General features: G+C 41.4%; 1 protein-coding gene across 3 annotated transcripts in view; it reads left to right on the forward strand.

Annotated features, from left to right (window-relative positions):
* HHLA2 (HERV-H LTR-associating 2) overlaps window positions 1-22,057 on the forward strand; it is a 72,889-nt gene that overhangs the window by 10,900 nt on the left and 39,932 nt on the right. The window contains exon 2 of one of the 3 annotated variants that reach the window (XM_046657873.1): window positions 5,466-5,554. The gene's annotated coding sequence lies outside the window, so the exon portion shown is untranslated. Of the gene's footprint in view, window positions 1-5,465; window positions 5,555-10,074; window positions 10,172-11,208; window positions 11,265-22,057 lie in introns of those variants that run through there. The other 2 variants (XM_046657872.1, XM_046657874.1) reach the window with 2 other exon arrangements.

Below are 22,057 nucleotides of genomic sequence, written 5' to 3' on the forward strand. Positions count from 1 at the left end.
TTTCTGAAATCTGCAATCCCGTTTTCCTCCTATTCTTTCATTTACCTTGTTTTGGTGTACTTGTTTTATTGTACACATTTTCTAGGGGTATCTTCTTAGTATAAGTGGAGGTTTTCTTTCTGTTTTCTGAACTGTTTTATTCTAGGCTGGGTTTTATTTTATTTTTTTAGTCATTTGCATGTTATTCCTGCACCCCCATCCCTTTTTGGATTACGGTATATATTGCTTATTTAATGTGTCATTTCTTTATTTTGCTCAGTTAGTGACTAAAGAGGTAAATTGCTCTGACATACAATGTGTGATGGGTTCTTGATTTTTCCCACTGGGTCAGACCTAGGACCACTATTACAACCACTAACACCACTGTCTCACATCAAGGAACTCTTTGAGGGCTGGGTATTTTGTATCCTAGTCTCATTTTCTTAGGCTGAGTTATTGGCCAGAGGTGGATGTTAAGCTTTGGCAGTTTTTGTTAGATAACTGGACTGAAGTCTTTTTTTTTAACCTACTACGTATTCCATTCCAGTGTTTACACCAGCTAGTCGGTGTGTGTGTGTGTGTGTGTGTGCATGCTTGTGTGTGGTTTCCGAAGGGGGAATATGCCAGGGGCCTTTGGATGATTTCTCCCGGTTCAAGGTACAGTTGTGCAAACTATAGTTCCATTGTAGAGTCAACTCGATTGTTTACATTCCCATTTCTTTCCTACCACTCCCCACACAAGAAAAAAAGGAGATAAATGGTTTCTTTCTGAATTTGGGTATTATGTTAGTTTCCTAGGGCTCCCGTAGCAAATTACCACAAACATGGTAGCTTAAAACAACAAAAACGTATTCTCTCACAGCTTTGAAGGCTAGAATTCTGAAATCAAGGTGTCAGCAGGGCCACACTCCCTTCGAAGGCTCTAAGGGGAGTATTCTTCCTTCCTCTTCCAGCTTCTGGTGACTGCTGGCAATCCTTGACTTGTGGCAGCATCACTCCGATCTCTGCCTCCTCCTCACGGCCTTCCTTCCTGTGTGTCTGTGTGTCCTTTCCTGTCTCCCATTGGACTTACACTACAGCCTAATACAGTATGATTTTTATCTCAATCCTTACGTTAATTACATCTGCAAAGACCCTGTTTCCAAATAAGGTCACATTTTGAGGTTGTAGGTAGGTGTGAATTTTGGAAGCACACTAGTCAACCCACTATAGGTGTATTAGGAATAACTTTCAAGATTTTGTCAACATATCCACAGATCTCCTGGGTCACTGAGTGTTGGCTGTATCCCCTCTACTAAAACCAACAGCTCATGTCCTGCAGATCCCTAATCTCTCTAGATCTGGTAAATTGCTTCTTCAGACCAGGGTAATACGCATTCTCTTCCCTCTTACAAGCCTTGAGAGTACAGCATCATCCTTGTCAGTTTCCTTTAACTCTGCCCATAGCTTTTTAAATAACCACATTAGTAAACTATTCTTGATTACCCTAATATATTGTCACATTTGCTGCTCAGTCCCTGCCTGATTCTGCATCCTTATCTTATAACTGATTTTAAAGGGAGTATATTTGTTATAGATTTTTCAGATATATTCTTTACCATATTTTAAAAAGTCTTTTACTCATTTAATAAGTTTTAAAAATTATTTTATATATTATCAATTTTTTCTTCATGTATTCAGATGATTGGATTTTCAACTTTAATCTGTTTAATGTGTTGTCTTAATCTGGATTCTCTAGGAAACAGAACCTGACTCAAGGATTAAAATGCTGGTGTTTCATTTGGGAGGTGCAAACACAAAATAGTGAGAGAGAAGGAGAACAGAATTGAGGGAAGATGGAGAGGTTTGTGGAGGGGTGGATTACCATGCCGACTACTGCTTCATGAGGAGCCGAAAAGAGACCCAGTGGTTCTCTTGGTACTTGCATTCACTCAGCATCAGGGACTTTTCTGAACAGGCTGTATAGAGAACTGTGTCTCCAAGCAGTGCGTGGGAGGAAGGAGGGGGAGGAGGCGTTCGTCTGTCCAGATCTGTTTCCTGTTAGTTGAAGTTTACCTACAGGAAGTAAACTATTCCATACATTCGAGTTTCTTCATCTAGTCCCTTGGATGGTGTCTCACAATGCCAGGTTCCATGCCCTGCAGCATGGTGTTTCATTCAAACCCAGAAGTATGAGACGCCACTCATATCACATGACATCATGAGTTATGTTTTTGTGTCTGGTTAGCTCATCTAGCTATTCAGAGGTGGCTAAAAGGGAGGGTCTGGTGCTGATTAGGGAAATGACTAATCAGGGTCTAACAGTGATGGTAAGGTTCTGTGAAGCATTTGAGCCAAGAGAATCTGAAGACACACAAATTTGGGTCCAACGCATGTGGGAAGTCACATTTATAGATCCTTCTAATGTTAAGCCTTAGGATTCCTGGGGAAAATCCAACTTGGTCACTGTGGCAGCCATGAAAATGTAGGGCTCAGATCTCCTGCCGCGTGGAATACAGTTGATTGAAAGCCTCAGTTGCTGCCCTCTGGATTAATTGCTACCTTTGTGTTATGGCCACACTTACCCAGGCCATGGTCGATCCCACCTGATGCTCAGCCAGTATTTATTGAGCTGCTGATGGAGCACAGTGGTGATACTAATGCAGGCTCACTCCTGAGGGTCCTGCGTCTAATGGGTGACTGGCTTGAGGACTCCCTAAAGGTCTTGCCGAAACTTCCTTAGCACCGCACTGTAGTCAAGGCTCTTTGTTCTCCATTTGCTCCTTTCACACCACCGTCTGAGAGTTCCGCTGACTTCTGTTTCCTTCCCTTTATCCTTCACAGGAGTTTCTCTCAATAAATCTCTTGCACATCTTGTCCCAAGATGGTGTCTGCTTCTTGGAGGACATGATTAGCACAGTCATAGTGCATTATCTGTAAATGTTGTTAGGGTTGTCTTACTAACATTATATCTAGAGTATTGTATCTGTGCTTCTGGGTGAAATAGGTTGATTTTCTTTTGTCCTCATGCTCTCTTTGCTTGGTTTTAATACCAGAGTGTCCTTGAAGTTTGGTAGAATTCATCTAGAAACCATCTGGGCCTGCTGAGTGTGTGTGTGTGTAGGAAGGTTTTAAACTATTGTTTAGTTTCTTTAATGATTATAGGATTCTTTAAGCTTTCTATTTTTTTTGTGTGTGTGGTGGTTCTGAAAAGGAAAGGTTCCTAGAAGACTTTTCAAATCCACTTGTAGAAAGTTATTATCTTTTAAATTTCTGTTTTTATTTGTAGTTATGCCATCTTTTTCATAATAATAATTTTCTCATTTAATTTTGCCAGAAACTTGTCTATTGTCAATTTTATTAGTCTTGCCAATTTTTGACTTTAATCTTTTCTGTTGTATCTATATTTATATTCACTTGTTTCCACTGTTATATTTTCCTGCTATTTTCTTTGTTTTATTTTTCTAACTTCTTAGATTTTATACTTATTTCATAAATTTTCAGCATTTATTCATTTTTAATATAAGTATTTATGACTATAAATTTCCCTTAAAGGACGGTCTACATGTTTGTATATGTTGTAGTTTTTCATTTGGTTGTAATTAAATTTTTTTTGTATTTTTGGATTAATTTTACTGTTACACGGAAGTTGCAAGAATGTTGTAGAGTTCCTATTTACTGTCACCCAACTTTCCATACATCAGCATTTTATATAACTGTGGTTCATTTGTAACAACTAAGAAATTAGCAATGGTGAAATGCTGTTAACTAACCTACAGATCTTATTTTAATTTCTCCAGTTTTTCCACTAGTTTTTATTTTCTATCCCATCCAAACCAGAACACCACATTGCATTTACTAGTTGTGTCTCCTTAGTCTTCTCTAATCTGTGACAGTTTCTCAGTCTTTCCTTGTTTTTGTGACCTTGACAGTTTTCAAGTATAATGATGAGATTTTTGTTGACTCTCTCTCAATTTGGCCTTGTCTCATGTTTCTCTCCTCGTTAGATTGGGGTTGTGGGTTTTGGGCAGAATACTACACAAGTGAAGAGGCTTTCTCATCATACGGAGGGGACGTGACATGTTAACCTTGATCAATTAGTTAAGGTGATGTTTGCCTGTTTTTTTCACTGTAAAGTTACTGTTTTCCCCTTTTCCATACTCTCTTTGTTGGAAGTGAGTGACTAAGTCCAGCTCACATGCAAAGAGAGGGGAATTAAGCTCCACCTCCTGGAGGTGGGTGGTACGTACTATATGTTCTTTGGTAAAGAAAAAAGTTATTTATTCAACCATTTCTATCAGTATGGACACATGGATTTTTGGGGGGAGGGGTTATAATCCAGTATTATAATTTATTTTGCTGCTTAAAATTTCCAGCTTTGGGGGCTGGCCCCGTGGCCGAGTGGTTAGGTTCGCGCGCTCTGCTGCAGGAGGCCCAGTGTTTCGTTGGTTCGGGTCCTAGGCGCGGACATGGCACTGCTCATCGGGCCACGCTGAGGCAGCGTCCCACATGCCACAACTGGAAGGACCCACAACGAAGAATATACAACTATGTACCAGGGGGCTTTGGGGAGAAAAAGGAAAAAAAAAATAAAATCTTTAAAAAAAAAAAAATTTCCAGCTTTGGCCATTAGGGTCTCTTTGAGGTTGACGCCTGTATTCTTTTGATATACACCCACTATTTTCTTTAATTAGCACTTTTTTCCCCTCTTCATCACTCCCCAAATGTTTCCCCATACCATTCATGTTTACTTAGACTATTTTTCTAGAGAGAAATTCTAGGCTAAATTAATAAAAGATATTATTTTATCCCCAGTTTGATATTTATTTACAGAAAAAGATAAGTCTTACATGGATAAAAAGCAGCTATATATATACTTTTCCTTTTTTTTTTTTGAGGAAGATTAGCCCTGAGTTAACATCTGCCGCCAATCCTCTTCTTTTTGCTGAGGAAGACTGGCCCTGAGCTAACATCCATGCCCGTCTTCCTCCACTTTATATGTGGGATGCCTGCCACAGCATGGCTTGATGGCTTGACAAGCGGTGCATAAGTCCACACCTGGGATCTGAACTAATGAACCCCGGGCTGCCAAAGCAGAGCGTGCGGCGAACTTAACCGGTGCACCACCGGGCCAGTCCCAGCAGCTATGTACTTTTTAAATTGCTTTCGGGGGGAAAAATATCTGAAGAATGCAAAATTTGTCTAAAGTGTCAGTTATTATGCTTGTGTTATTTTCATCCATCATATTATGTTGGAGTTAATGGCATATTGTTCCCCTCTTACTTGTTGGAAAAACTCAGCTGGCTTAATTGTTAATTTTGTTTAAATTTCTTGGCAAGTCAGAGTAATTCATTTGGATTATCAAGAGAAATTTGATAATAAAGTGGCTGAATTCTGATTCTCAGAAGTTGTTAATCACTGAGAATGAACTGCATCGCGAATCCATACTGGCAGAGAGAATGGATTTGCTCATGTGTTCTGATTATGGGTCTGATTTCTCTTCTCAGCAGATAGAGATCTGGACGCCCCTCTGGTGCAGCTCAGGATTTGATTTGAGAGCTTGAGAGACCATCTGAAATTTGGATCTGGGGAAAATGTGAGTACTTGCTATATTATGTTCTAAATATTTGACTTTATGCCATTTACCCTGATATATGAGTTCCCTGAAGGCGGAAACTTTTTTTTAATGCAACATTTAACATGCATATTCAGTGATCTTTCTTTTTTTTTAACAAACAAAGTTTTGGCAACTGTGTGCTAATATGCCGACACATAAATACTGTTTCTTGCATAAATGCACTATGCATTTGGTAGAGGGTTGTAGCTTATAGACCTTCTGGGTTGTTTTAAAGACGTAGAGTTGAGAACACATAATTCCATTCTTTGTTTTCCTCAGCTTACTAAATGGAAATGAGTATGTGTGTCTGCAGTAGCATATATACTCAGAAAATTGCTCCGCTCATAGCAAACCTGTCTATGTATGTATGTTTTTCCAGCTATTTGATTTGCGAGTGGTAGAGAACAACACTTGGGAGGCTAGTCTTTCTGCGTTTCCTGGTAAGCCTGTCATCACTTCATTAAGCACCTTGTCTAAACTGCCCCTTGAGTAGTCTTGACACAAGTCCTGACAAATAATTAAAGACATATAAACGAGCCCACTGAATTTGGACCTCTGGTTAATGCTTAATTATGTTATTTAGCGTATGGTGAAACATTTCAGATGGTGACTAACATTTTGAAAATATCAAGTAATATCAAATATTAAGTATTATCTACCCAGATGTAAGAAGGAGAAAATGGAAATTCAAGCAAAGGGAATGTCCTGCCAAGTCAACCTGTGCGGAAACTATTAACAAAACGGAACTCGGTGTTACCTTCAAAATCCTCCAACTTTTTCTTGCCCCTTTGCCTAGATTTAATTTGGGGTTGGGAATGGGCACCAGGAGGAGGTTTCAATGTTGGTCTCTTCCATGGTTTGAGAACTAGGGGCCGAGCTGGAACACATGGTAGATATGTGATCGCACTAAGACCTGGCATACATTTCCTTACTTCTGTTTTAATCTGCAGAGATGTCTATGTCCCCAAAGTAGTTTATTCTATGTAACAGCAGAGAAAGTGGCTGACACACAGCCGTTTTGGTGCACATACCTCTTGCTTGGCGTGAACGGAAGTGTGCAGATGTGCTGCAGCAGCCGTGTCAGCCACCTGACACTGACTCTTGCTCTCTTTCTGCCCTTCCCCCTGTGCACCACCAGGAGCTACAGTTCTTTGGCCCCCTTTCCCTCTGGCTTCTGTGTAGGTTTGGCCAATAGGAAGCAGAGGCAGAAAACTGGAGGGAAGCAGAGAAGCCAGGATATTCCCCCCATCCTTACTTCCTGAGGTGTCCCCTCTGCATCCCCTCAGGGGTTTGAGCTCGCAGAGACAGCCCTGACTGCTAATGCCACCTTCTCTTGCACCTCCAGCCCTGGGGGTTGTAGCAGCTTCTTGTTACTGCTGATCACTGGGTTGCCTCTCTCACTCCCATCGTTTCTCACCTCTCCCATTGCCTATGTGGCCAATTTCCTGTGATTAATTTCTCATTTATCAAAGACCTATGGTTGTTGCTGTTTCCTGGCTGGACCTTACACACTACTAGCTATGTCAATGGACAGGTGTCAGTGCTAACAGTAGGGCCTGTTGATGTCCTGCCAGATCCTGTTTGCTGGGCAGATGCATACAACCTCCAGCTGCTATGAGTGTTGACTACTAATGGCTCATGGATGCACTCTGCTCCAGAGAATTGTCCTTGCCCAGAGAGGCCTGGGAGGCTGTGCCATACCACCTGGGATGGCCCATGGCCAATGACTGACTGATTTGAGAATACAAAATGAGGACCCCTTGCCACAAGGATGAACAAGTCTATGGTGCCATTTGTCAGAGACCAGACTTAAACCAAGCCCATCTTGGCTTGGCTTCTTTTTCTTCTCTGTTCTACTTCTTTCACTTCCTTATAGTTTTCTCTTACAAGCGCTCCCTCAGAAAATCAGTTGCATGAGCATCCCCATCTCTGGCTCTGCTTCCAGGAAATCTGACTTAAGAAAGTATATTTTATGGAAAAAAATGGAGAAAATGTGTTACTTGATGAAATGGTTAAATGGAAGTTGTTAACAGAGCTTCAATTACAGTTCCTAACAGTTAAGGGAGTGATGGTGAGAATGAGAAAAGCAAAGGCTGAACATCTCTGAGGCATCTATTGTTGTTCGAGAACTAAGAGTTTTAATATCTAGAAAAATAATGCCTTACAAAATTAAGAAGGTTTAGAAAACTAGATGTTATGGCAAAAAGATGATATTGTGCTTTTGACTAGTTGAGTGTGAATCCCCAAGAGTTTTCAAGAGTGAAAATACCTGGGGGTGATAAGAAATGTAAGTCTGATCTAAGATTAGAAATATAAACTCTGTTAGACAATTTTATGAAGACAGCTTTTCTCAGACTTGAATAATATATAATTCTCCTTTTTTGGAAAAAGTTGTCTTGTATATCTATTAGTGCCTACAAACATAGGTTCCTTACCCACCACACAAGAGGGACGAAATAGAAACTGGAATGCCAGGCTTATGGCAAGGAAAGGGTTTTTATTTTGGATGACATCAGCCGGGAGACAACAGTGAGCCCTCAAATTTGTTTTGTTTCATCCTGTCTCTCTGAAAGATGGGAGGCCAGGGGGTTTAAAGGTTTGTGAGGAATGTGGCTGCTTATAGAGCAGGGGTGGGCATCAGTGGCCTGGCTTGTGGGAGCTTTCCCACCACCCCTCGTTTGGCGTTGGGAGGATGCTTACAGGGAGGAAGATGATAAGGGAATTTGCAGCTGAGTGATCTTGGCTCTTTGTCTCCAAGGCAGATAGTACATTCTGGAGCTTGGGAGCCAGGGAGTAAGCAGGGAAAGAGTGCTTTTGTTTTAACCCCATATATGCTGGGTTTAATGTAGGGAAATGGATATCAGGGCTTGCATCATCTCTAGTGTTGACTTAAGTGATTCTTAAATGATTTTTACATTTTTACTAGTGGCACCTTCCATGTGGTATGTCACTTGGCCTTCAGTTGATGAAAACATGTCACTTACATAAGTCTGCCCCTGTCCTTATTAATCTGGGACAAAATCGTACAACTTGATGCTAAACAAAGGCAACACTGGCATTGACATTGTGTAGCAGCTTTTCAAAGTGGTCATCCAGGAGAGACGAATATAGGTCATTTTATCACAAAATGAAAATAAAGTTCCTGAGTATCTTTTAGAAAACAAAGAATACAGCCTTGGACCAGTTGCCAGTGGGGGGTGGAGGGGAATGACAATGGCAAAAGAAGGCGGAAGGATGAACCCTGACAGTGACCGACCCGTCTCAGGCTCCGCTCTCAGGGAAACAAAGGTGGGGCAGGGAGCAGGACTATGATTCAAGGGGAGGAAAACCAGGAACAAAGAAGATCAACCCAGCAGCGCATTATTGATTAGGTCACCACCTCTGGTGATTGTGTTCAATCCTTTGGGACCTTCTAAGGAACATCAGGAAATGTGTGTCAGAACTGTTAGCATTTCTCCGTCCTCTCCAGCCCTCCCATGGACATTGCTGTCTCTGTGTTTCTGGATTGTGTGCCTGCATGACTGTGTGCCTGCAGAAGCATAGTGAGAGAATTCCTATGGCTCTCTCACTTCCTGCTTCAGAACCCTCTAGCAATGGTCTAGTCTCAGGGCAGGGCGCCCCGGGCTGCCTCTGCAGTGAGCTGGCTGAAGCCTTTGCAGAGCTGGTTGCTGCAGCCTGGCCAGGATAAGAGGTTTACTAACTGGATTAATGTCATGCCCAACAGGTGTCTCGATAGGCTACTATGTGCAGAGTGAGGGAGAGCCAGAGAGAAGTGAAATGGTTTGATCTGGTGTAAGATCTGGCTGTTTGTCACATAGAAACTGATCTCTGTGACCTTGGGCAAGTCAGTCCTAATTTTCTAGTGCAAAATTGAAGGTGAAGGTGTTTAGGAATTGACCTCCCATCATACCCCTTTTCAGGGTTAAAATGACTTCATGAGCACCCCTCCCTTTTCTGCTCAGGCCCCAACTAAATCCTCCTTAATCTGCAAGGCACACTTCACAGAGGAGGTATCACTTTCTCTTCTGCATGTCCCTTGTTCCTAGCAGAAGTCAGGCACGTACCGTGTGTAGTGTAATTATATCCCTTCATTTCTGCTAGACTGGACTGCGTGGGACACTGATTTTTGTTTCTGTGCCCACAACACTAGCAAGTTGGCATTCAAACTGTTGTACTAACAAGTGCCTGTGAAAATACTTGATACAGAGAAAGAGATTAAGGGAGAAAAATGTAGAGGAGGTGGGAAACAGCAGGAGAACCGCATTCCCCTTCTTGTGAGCACCTACTCTTTTGCTACTAGGAGTAAAGCAAATCCGTAGCCCTGCTCTGTCTCTTTAAAGAAGGTTTTCTCCACTCCCACATCCTTTGGCTTGCCCTTTGCCATTGTGTGGATTCTTCCTGCTTTTGGATCTGTTCTTGGAAGTCATCATGTCTCAATTTTAAATAGGAAGAGGATATTGTTGGGCGTGAGGGAAGTTGGCGGGAGAAGGGGAGAAGCTTGCCCTGGTTCCAGATGCCCCAGGGATGGGCCTGAGGTACCCACAGCTTCTCTCCCCATGTCCCTTGTCAGAAGGAAATCTGGAAAGACAACAGAAGGTAAGGAGAGGGCAGTGGAATGTGAAAAAATTTTGTGTACTTGCTATAGAGCTGAGCATTTTACTTCATGAGGTTATTGTGAGGGCTAAAGAGACTATTTGAATCCACTGTTACCCCCAACCTCCATTTTACAGGTGAGGAAAAAGCCAAAAGACTGTCATATTATCAAAGTCATGTCACTAGTAAATTTTGGAGCTGGAAGTAAAAGACCAGGCCTGACTCCAGAGCATGTGCTCTCACCTTCCTCCTGCTAAGACACCTACTTGTATTGACATCAAGGCTCAGGTGTGCCCATGATAAAAGGAGCCTGCCACTCTGAGCTGGGACTTTTCTCCCTACTCATCTGAATACCGAGGTGGCTGTGCCTATGAAGAAAGACGCCAGGCTCTAGGCCAAAACTTCTTTTCAGCTCTTCAGAAGAACAAATGCCCTTATTTTCCAAGATTCGTTGAAAATGGTGCTTTTGTACTCATGTTAAGCCTTTCATCAGAGGTTCTCACCCTTGTAGAATTCAATTCAATTCAAGGTGGCGCATCGAGCATGTGCCAGGGGTACATTCTCTTGCTCCCCGACCTCGGAAGAGCCTTGAGTTCAGAATTGAGCCCTGCATGTTTCCTAAAAGTGCTGTGCACACTGATTGAGTGTAGTCAGGGGCTCTGGAGACAAAACGGTTGGCAATTTGAGAATCTTCAGATATGACAGAGAATGTGACCTCCTGTTACACAGAATGGGGGTAATAGGCTCTTGGAGCTTAAGCACGTGCCCAGGGTACCTGTCACTGTGCTTCCTTAGGGCTGTTAACCTCTCCTTTGCCACTTGACTCTTCTTCAGTTGATCCTCCCAGCTAGTCAGTGGTCCCTGCTCTCCCTCTGTGTGGGCTGAGGCAAGTCTCCTGACTTCTGCTACAGTTTATCTGTCACGTGGGAGGCTCAGGCTGGCTAGCACTCCAAGAGGCTTTCTACTTTGGATTTTAATCTGTTTGGGTAAGCGAGCTATAAGATCAACTACAATGATTTATCTTATGACACAAACTTTCTCTTCTGGAAACTCAGGGGGTTCGCCTGAGATAATGAAGCTCTGCCAGACACTACAGGTGATGTATGCCTTAGATGAGTAATTAAGACAATTATGGATTATTAGCCTATGTATATTTTGTGTTAAATCCTTTTTATTAGAAAATAATGCAGAATTAGAAGTTTAATTGATATTTGGCCCAGTTTTAAGACTATTTACAAAACTAGAGATAGCTTGTCTGATCATTTGGAATGTCAAGAGCAGACCTACATAAGCTTGTTTTCATGGGAAAAAAGAGTTTTGATGCTTCTTCAAAATCTTTGGAAAGTACGTCAGCTGGCAGCTGGCTTTTCTTGATATTTTAAAAGGGCACATAATAAGCATAACTAGAAGTAAATGTGACAGTTTTCTTAAAATTGTTTGTTTTTAAAACTAGAATGCTATACCTTGCATTTTCTTTTCTCTTGATTTTCAAATATCTATTTGTCCCTTAAAACTACTTCCATTCAAAAGATCTATTTGTGTGGTTTGCATGTGGTTGATGTTTATTTGGGTAATCTCAGGTAGCAGGAGAGGAATATATTTAATCATCTAACCTTTCGAATAGGGAACATTTGAAATGTCAGCATTTTATTTCAGGAGCAGGTGAGCTATTGCACTACACGGCTTTTATTTATTTATTTACACCCTCGTCTTTCTGAGAAGGAGTTTGAAACAGCTTAGAACAGCTTATAAGAAAGGGTAGAATAACAAGGAAAAAATGTGACAGAGGAAATAGAGTAAATATTCCAATCAGAAGAGTCAACATAGTTGCTGTGATGGAATATAAACCTGCGTCTAAAATTCTTGAAAACGAGGCAAGGCAAGGAACAAATTATATAATCTTTAATATTCAAAAGAAGGGAGCAGGTTCAAAACTCAGATCTCTTACAGAGCATGTTATGTAAAGGATGTTGGTTTAATCCATTCCACAAATATTTAAGCACCTGTTATGTAGCCAGATCTGTGTCAGGTGCTGGAGGCAAAACTATATAGCTAAGAGTACTTTTCTTGTGAAGCTCACTCTACAGATACAATAACTGTTAAACCAATTCTACTTTTCTTTTGCATCAGTTAGTGAAACCGTAACAATTCCTAAATTCACTTGAATGTCTCTGGCTTAGAATCCATCCCTGACTCCCCAGTCTGAGACCTGAATGACGACGACGACGACGAGGCAACAAGCAGGTTAAGAGAATGGAGGAGAGGTGCCTGGGTGGACTGGAGAGCCTGGAGGGAGCGGGGTGCTGGGAGGGGAGCCGTGCAGAGGAGACTGGAGGGGCAGGCGGAGAGGACCACACCAGCAATTCCCCAACACAGTGAGAGTCTTTACTTTATCAAAGTAAAAATATGCGTCTAAGTAGACAGTTTTGTTTCCTGAGAAATGCTGGCCTTTTATTTTAAAATTACTATGCTCAGTAAATTACATACTTTAAGTCATCTTAATTTTTTCACATAAAACTTGGCAACTCTATATCAGTTCCCAAAAAAAACCTTCGGTTTTTTTTTTTTTTTTGGTGAGGAAGAATAGCCCCAAGCTAATATATGCTGCCAATCCTCCTCTTTTTGCCCAGGAGGATGGGCCCTGAGCTAACATCCGTGCCCATCTTCCTCTACTTTATATGTGGGACGCCTGCCACAGCTTGGCTTGCCAAGCGGTTCACAGGTCTGCAACGGGCATGCCAACCCACAAACCCCAGGCCACCTAAGCTGAGTGCCCGAACTTAACCATTACATTGCCACGGTGCCAGCACTGTGTTTTTTTGTTTTTTTTTTTAATTTAACTGCTCCACGAAATCCAAAAAGCTGGGGCACAGGACCCTTAACAAATATGGCTGGAGAGACATGAGGATAATAAAGGTTTAGAATTGAGGCATGATTTAGTGACAGGATTTCCTCGTGGGAATAAGGTAATGTCCTGTACACACATAAGCCATGGCTCTCCTGGACAATTATTCGGATTGAACAATGTGCTAGGGCACCAGCTTGTGTGATGAGTGGGGATTGAAATCCAGTCCTCATCCCTCTCATCAAATCACGTACCCTGGTGTTGAGCGGGCTCTGCCTAGAAGTGGAGCCTTTTTTTCAAGTAGGGAGACACTGTAGCCAGTGGCAACAGACGTCACCTCTCAGTGATCTGGCTTGATCCAAGCACAGAGCCAGCAAGTCTGCAGGAGTGGATCTATGGCATGCGGTTAGGATCTCTGTGACATCCTTTCAGCTGGTACATTTTTTAATGGCTACAATCGTTCCCCAATTACCTTCTTGTAAGGGTCTAAAGTGCTGGCTGCTGCTAATTAACGATGGGTCTGTATGTTTTAGAAATCAAGCTGGCAAATGGAAGTGTGAGTAGTATGAGTAGGATAGAAGGGCATATCTTCCTGTCCTAGCTATTGAGGTAGGAACCTCTTATTTTACATAATAGTGTATAAGTTTACTGATAGACTCCTGAGGACTCCTGTCCGTGGCAGGCTGAGGGAGACTATGATCCAGGGAGATTGCTTCTTGAGAAAAGTATTAGCTTTAACTATAGTTAATTTTGAATTTGGTCTTTATTGGAGCAATATTTTTCTGGAGAACTCAATATAAAACAAAGTAGAGATGGATCTGGCCAAAGGCTTTCCCAAGGACGGTATAGCCAGTCGTCCTCAGCAACATGGAAGAAAACAGCTAAAAAGTCTACTTTGAATAACGGTCTCCTACATGCGCCTCCCAGGATGAACTGGCTGCAAACGCACCTGTGGGTTACCGGGTACATCCACCTTTTTCTATGGAGTTCTTTTATAATTGACCAACTGTGTTGGAAACTGCTGAAAACAATGACTTGACAGCTAATTCCTGGCCATAAGCAATTGCCCAAATTATTCCTTTTTTTCCAACATCTTTTTCTTTATATTATATTAATTCATGTTCATTGTAGGAAAGTTAGAAAATACAGATCAGAAAAAAAATTATCCGTAACTTTATCCTGTAAAGAAACAGTACTAACATTTTAGTCAGGCTGTCAAGTATTTTCTACCCACACATATTTTGTGTCTGTGTATATTTCTAACTAAGATATCAGTTGTGGTGACCCTGCCTCTTACGATGTACCTCAGATCAGCTTGTCCTCCCTCCCAACCCCCTCGCCCCTCAGGCCCAAGTCTTGTGGGAAGTATAGTTCATGCCCTAAGATTTCTGGAATTTCTCAGGGACGTTGTCAACTTCGGTTATCATTTCTTTCTTCATCTTGTAGATAGTTCCCTATCTGCACTTGGCTTATAGCTCCTTTTCCTCGTTCTTCTCAAAACACATATAATGTCACTCACAAGACAGCACAGCGTCCTTTGGCCTCTGAACACCTCATGACTCTTTCTCTGTTCCTTCGCTCTTTTCTTCTTCTTGTCTTCCCACATCCCAAATTCCTGTTTATTTCTTACTCACAGTGCCCTAGGAGAATGCCTTGATAAGATGGTTGCATAGGGGCTTTAGGACCCGAGGGCCTGGCTGCGAAGGAGGCAAAGTCCATAAAGGAATTCTAGTGGCAGCCAGTAAAATACTTAAAAAAAAAAATCCCACCATATAATATAATTGGCTTTAAAACAAAGAATGGAACCATGCTATATTCACATTGAAACACACACTTTATATTGTTGAGAATAGATTTTCAGCAAATTTGGCCAGTTTGCAATCATCAGATCCTTTCCCCTAGTTTTCTGTTGTTGCCAATGATAGATTATTGGTGAGGGCACTCATAATCTCTCTTCTGGGTGGTTTGTCTTGGTCTGAATTCTGCCACGCGTACTACAGCAGCCGTGAAAATACTCAGGTGTCCTGCTGTGGGGAGTGTATTGACGGGCAGTGCCACCTGCTGGGCCTCTGCATCTACCACCTCACTTGCTCTGACATCATGCTTCCCATGGCTGCTCCCAGCTAATCATTGAGCACAGTTGGAGGTATTAATGCAGGCCCTTTGCTGTGACATGGGTGACTCCTTGGATGGGTGACTTTGGCGTAAGAATTCCCCATCAAACTGGCTAAAACTTTCTTGGAACCCCACCATAATCTGAAACTCTTTTCACCCAATCTTCCTTCCTTCTCTGTCTCCTTCACAAGGGTCAGAACTTCATCATAGTCTGAAGGTACGCCCTGCCTTCTCCAGCTCTCTTCTCTTTTCTTTCTTGGGTCTGTCTCTCAATAAATCTCCTGCCATACTCCTGTCCTGATATCTGCTTCTCATAAGTGCCCCAAATAATACATACATTTAGCAAGTGACCAATAAGAGCCATAAAACCCGTTTGTGCAAGTTTAGTGAAGTACCAGAGCTCTTGTCCTGCAGATACTCAAAGTTCCTTGCATGACAAGTTTTCTAGAAGCAGACACAGAAATAGTCTAGTGCTAACTACTCTTGTAGGTAGAGGCTTCTATTGGACTCCTGTCCATACATGAGAAGATGCGCTTGTACTCTTTGCCAGTGAATAATATGTTGAGCATCTCTAATGCTAATTAACAAGTCCCCCAGGGCTGATGGAGTTGGTTATCACTGAAGCACTTGCAGTAGCAGCTTCTAAAGCACAGACACCTGGAGTGCATGCAGTGAACAGGTTCTTCAAATAGTAACTAATCATCCCTGGGGAGTAGATTAAAACTAGTGCATACGCACTTCAGCTGGTCCATGCGTAAGTATTTCAAAGGAAATTACGGCGTAATGTGAACTTTACCCATGTCAGTAAATGCATCGTGTCTGATGACTGCATAATGGTCAACTGCATGAAAATCCCACTTATTTTAGTCAATTCTGCAAGAGTGGATATTTTGAGTTCCTAATTTTCAACTGTTAGTTTTTGATTTAGCAAAGCCTTTCTGTATACTTTGGGCGTTGTCCAACTTTTCATAGAATATTTTTTAGAAGTAAAATTTTTGGATCAAAAAGCATGCCCAATTTTAAGGTTTTTCATATTTACTGCCAAAAAGTCATCCAGGAAGCTTGTTCCAATTTACAGTCCAACCGTTACAGTACGAGTAGGCGTATTTCTTTTTCCTTTATTTTCTGCATGTGAAATTATGTGTAAGATGTAAATATTTAATCCAAAAAAACAATTTAAAAAATCTTTGAGGGTCTGGCCCCATGGCCGAGTGGTTAAGTTCGCGTGCTCCACTGCAGGCGGCCCAGTGTTTCGTTGGTTCGAATCCTGGGCACGGACATGGCACTACTCATCAGACCATGCTGAGGAAGCATCCCACATGCCACAACTAGAAGGACCCACAGCGAAGAATATACAACTATGTACTGGGGGGCTTTGGGGAGAAAAAGGCAAAATAAAATCTTTAAAATAAAATATTTATAAAAAAATCTTTGAATCTTCTACCCAGATTATGAAGTAAAACTTAAAATCCTCCTGTGTTTGCTGCTTTTCAACATTCCTTTCTGTGCCACCCCCCCACCCCCCATCCTCAGTGTGGGAAATACAGTGGTCCCTGGGTCTTAGGCTTCTGCTTCTGGGGAGTTTACAGGATTACCTTCTGAGGTAGTCAGTGGAGAGCCCTTGTTGAGTTCTGGGAAATCTGAGGCTCACCACAGTCTATGAATTTGGAAGAGCCATAGTGTAAAACAGGTACCAAACATATGATCGGTGGCAGCGAAGTGAACTTCCCTGGGTTCCTTGCTTCTGAGCTCACTATCGCCTTGTTCCAGCTCTCAGAGCTAAATCAAAGCAGAAAGCTTTTGTGGATGAAATAAATGTCCACAGACAATTTAGGCGGCAAGACCTGGAAGAAAGAGCAGGAAACATCAGGAAATTGTCAAGATCACCACGTTCTTGTCTGGGCCAGGCTTTCCAGGGCGTTCCTGGTGTTAAAAAGAAGAAGACTGTACCAAAGCAGTGAGGATCACGGTCATACATCCTGCAGCTTGTCTGTCTAGACTCCCGTGTCCATCCAGTCTAGTCTCTTTTCCAGCTCGCATCTTGGGATGTCTGTTCACTATCCTCCCAGGAACGCTTCATCCCTTTCCTGTTTGGAACTCAACATTTCCTGTACCATGTCTTTCTTTTTCTTGGTTTATACTTTCATCTTGGTAGAGCACATTTTCGGTAGCTTCTTGAGAAAAGGGATGGGTAGTAAATTTATGTTTTTGAGACCACGAATGTCTGAAAATCTCATTCTACCCTCACAAAGTTTGAGAGTTTGACTATATCATAGGTTACAAGTCATTTTCCTTTAGAATTCTGAACATCACTCCAGTTTCCTCTTGTGGTTTGTGGTGACGCTGTTGCAAAGTCTGAGGCCACTATATTCCTGATCCTTTCTGATCTGCTTTTTCTTCCTGGAAGCTGGTAGAATCTTCTTTTGCTCCAGTGTTCTGAAATTCCAAATGTCTCTGTGTAGATATTTTCTTCTACTACTTCTATTCAGTAAGCTTTTTTCAGAAATGGCAGTTCCCCTCCTATTGTTCTAGGAAATTTTCTTGAACAATTGTATTTTGTTTTCTGTTCTGTTTCCTCTTTTCTCTTTTTGTCCCCCCAGATTTTCTGGGGTTGTCATCCAATTTTCGTATCTCTTTTTCTCCCATTTTTGGTCTCTTTGTCTTTTTGCTCTACTTTCTAGGAGACTTCTTCTGCTTTATCTTCTAACTCTCTAATGACTTCACTTCTACTGTTGTGTTCTCAATTCCAAGCTTTCTTTTCTCTCAATTTTTTATGGCATCTTGTTCCTCTTTTATGGATGCAGCATTTTCTTATTCTCTGAGGAGAGTAATAACTTTATTTCATTTGGTTTTGTTGATTCTTTCCACCCTGCATTATTTATTTACTCCAAAATGCCTTTTTGCGAGGAAGATCAGGTTTTTTTATTTCTATCTTCTGTGAGAGGAGCTTTCCTCAGATGTCTGCTAATACCTGAATGTCTGCTTAATATTAGGGATGGGGGATCTAAAAAAGCTCGTCAGAGCCCCTGAGAGCTTGAACTACAGGCCATGCCTATCAACTGGGTTCATTGTGGAATGATTTCGATTGGGAGGATGTCTGTATTCAGAACTAAGTATACATTTGACCATTTAATCCTAAACCTTATCCTAACTCTAATCTATACCAGGATCATCAGCCCAGGCATCTGGCTTTTAGTTTCTCCAGAGAACAAGCTTCCAGATTTTTCTAAGAATTGAGAGGGGCAATTGCTCAGTGAAGTGAAGTGGAGGAGGAGATCTGAAAGTTTTAACTTCTTAAATAGTGTAATCGGATCTGACTCCATTTTTTAAATTTTTGACTGCTGAAGCTTTCAAACCCCAGTTTTTTCCTTCCCCTTCTGCCCCCTCTTTGGGCAAGCTGATAAGAAAGCCAGGGCACTCCTTCCTTTGGCTCCAGAGAGAAATTCAAACTACTCCAAGACTGAATTCTTCCGTAGTCCAACCCCCTAACCATAGTAAAAACCAGGGTCATTTTCTCTCACTCTCTTCTAAGATACTCAAGCCAATTCCAGACCAGCTTGGGTGCCATCCCGCTCTGCCCAGAAATTTCCATGATGTGAGAAATACCATTTTTTCTTACCTCTTAATATGTCCATGGTGTCATCATTCTAGACATCGTACCTGTTAATTAGGAGGATGTTTTAGTCTGCTTGTGCTGCTATGACAAATTACCCAGACTAGGTGATTTAAACAACAAACATTTATTTTTCATGATTATGGAGGCTGGGAATTCCAAGATCAAGGTGCTGGCAGGTCCATTATCTGGTGAGAGCCTGCTTCCTGGTTTGCAGATGGAGTCTTATCATATCTTCACATAGCGGAGAGCAGAAACCGAAGCAAGCATCTTCTTATAAGGACACTAATCTTATCATGAGGGCCCCGGCTCCCAATACCATCACTTTGGGTATTTGAGTTTCAACATATGAATTTTGGGGGGGACACAAATATTCAGTCCAGAACTGAGAGGGTCCAGCTCCCCTGCGTTGGATGGCTACAAGAGCTAGCTTTCACAGAAGATTTTCTTACTCTTCCTTTCACCAGCAGTTTCATAGGCAGTTCCTATGACTTTTGAGCACCTTGTGGTGTAAATTGGTCAGCTCTCACACCTTCCTAGTACCAGCTAGAGATTAGTTTTCTTGGGTCTACCAAGTCAGTTACTAGTTGTCCATCTTTCTCTAGTTTCCAAAACTTTCTGACTTTTCCCTCTCTTGTTTTCCCTATTTGTATCTTTCTCTTTTTAAAAATTTCTTCCCTAAATCTTTGTTGACTTAAGAATGTAAGAAACAAAATTAGAAGCATGTGTTCAAGTTGCTGTCTTAACCCAGAAATCCTGGGGGGCTCACTTCTTCACACCTGTTGACAATTGGTGTTATCTTCACATATTTATAAATTCCTGAAATGTGTCTAATTGCTCTGACAACTCAGTTATCCATATTATTAAATTCTCATCTGGTCCGCTGTTCATGTGACTGAAAGCCTAACGTACAATTTCATGATTTATGGCAGATTCTTGACTTCGGTCATTCAGTTTACCCCAAGTTTGCTTCCTATTTTTAGTAACACTCCATTGCAATGCAGATGGAAGGCCTCTACCAACATTCTAGAAACAAGTTGAAGTGAAAATGAATTATCTATACCCATCTCTACTCCATTTGTGTGAAGGAAATGGAAAAATAATCAATTCATGGGTGTCCGTTTAATATAAAAGCCACTTTTCTTCCCTTCTTGGTTATGAAAATTTGATCCATCTTTTGAACAAATTTAGCCATGATTTAAAATTCTTGGTTATACATGCCAGATTTAAATTAAGATTTCAAAATGCAGTTGTTCATTTGAAAATAATGATTTCATCAAACGGTAACCCTATTTTGTTCTCAAAGTTGATTAGCTTGGTGAAATTTCTTTTTATTAAAAAACATAACTCAAAAGTTATTTTCAAAGTAAAAGCATATAGATGAAAATCAGCCCCTCCCTTCCATAAACTGTACCGGAGTCCCAGTCTCTCCTCTTTGAGGCCGCAGGCCAGATTAAATTCATTACGTATATCTTGAAAAATGATCTGTGTAAATATAAGTGTGTATATAAATATGTGAGCTTTTTTATGCTAATAAGACCATACTATTTCTGCTGTTCTGTATCTTATTTTATGTAACCATGTATTTCTAAAGATTATGCCATATTAGCACATTATATCTCTTTTATATTTTTATTACTTTTTGTGGAAATAGAATAAATACAGAGAAGTTCACAAAATACATATAGTTAAATGAATCAGCACAAACCAAAGCCCATCAGGTAACTATCACCTGGTTAGCCAAGCCATAGAAAACTCCAAACCTTTCACGTCCCCTCCATGTCACTACCATCCCTCTCTCAGAGGAAACCTCTTCTGAACTTTTATGATATTCCTTTCCTGCTTTTCTTTAATTTTACTACCTAAGTGTGCATCCTTAAAGCTTATAGTTTAGTTTTGCCTGTTTGGAATTTTTTGCCTGAGTTAGGATTTTAGGCAACTGGACTCATGCAACGTGAATTGTTTCTGTTTGGCTTTCTCAGGGCTTTCTATTTGTCCCATTCATTTTATGTTGTTTTTCCTCCAAAATTTCCTTCTTTCTGGCCTTTACTGCTGTAAGGGCACTAGCCTACGTGGCCTTTAAACCACGTATCCTTGAGGCTTCTTGTATGGGCTGCCGCCAGCACTCATGGTAGTAACAGTCCTGGGCTTGGCCAAACCAGCTGTTTCTTGTGAGATGATTAGCGCGAAGACCATCTCGGTCTCGGGGAACACGGAGGCCTTCACGGGTGGTGGGGCGGGGGTGGTCCTTGGAATGCAGGCCACACATAGACCATTCCTCTTGGCAAGCACGAAGCCTTCATTCCTCTGCCTACTTAAGCAAGCTTCTCTCAGGTCGGCAGTGGGTGGTGCACATTTCCTGTCCAGCCAACCCCCACTGGACCTTCCTGTAAGTAACTCCCCAACAAATCCATGTCTCATTCGATGTCGCTGGGTCTCGTCTTTGGTCTCTCAGCAACCTATCCCACCCTGCTCACCCAACTGGGTGTATAACACGAAACAACTACAAATTTATTATTCTATTTTTTTCGCTTACTACCTTGTAAGTTACACATTCTTTTGCAGTTCTTTTACTGGTTAGCCATGAGATTACGACATTCTTTTTTGGTTCTCAAAACCTTGTATTAACTGGAGTATATTCTCTTCATGGGCAATGCAAGGACCTGAGACTCCTTTTTAGATATCTCAACTCTTTTAGCCTCCTCTAAACTTTTGAAGCCATTATTGTTATGTCCTGTAATTCTGTCTATATTTTAAACATTATTATTATTATATCATCATCATTAGTCTACTTGTTTAAATTTGCCCCATATTCACCTTTTCCTTGCTCTTCATTCCTTCCTGAATCTGAGCTTCTACCTGGTGTCATTTTCCTTCTGCCTGCAAAAACACGCCATTAATGTTTTTTCTTTTTTTTTGCTGAGCAAGATTCACCCTGAGCTAACATCTGTTACCAATCTTCCTCTTTTTTTTGCTTGAGGAAGATTAACCCTGAGCTAAACATCTGTTCCAATCTTTGTTTTTTATGTGGGACACCACCACAGCATGGCTGACAAGTGGTGCAGGTCCACACCTGGGATCCAAACCCACAAACCCAGCCACCAAAGTGGAGCACACCAAACTCAACTACTATGCCCTGGGATTGGCTCCCTTTTAGTGTTTTTTCAGTGTAGATCTACTGGTTACAAATCCTGTTTTGTGTGCCTTAAAATTGTTTATTTCACTTTATTCTTGAAATACGCTTTTGCTAAACTTACAATTCTATGTTAGGAGTTATTTTTTCTTCTTAGCACTTTGAAGATATTATTTTCTTGTC

Source organism: Equus quagga, chromosome 4, assembly GCF_021613505.1.
Source record: "Equus quagga isolate Etosha38 chromosome 4, UCLA_HA_Equagga_1.0, whole genome shotgun sequence".
NCBI lineage: Eukaryota > Metazoa > Chordata > Mammalia > Perissodactyla > Equidae > Equus > Equus quagga.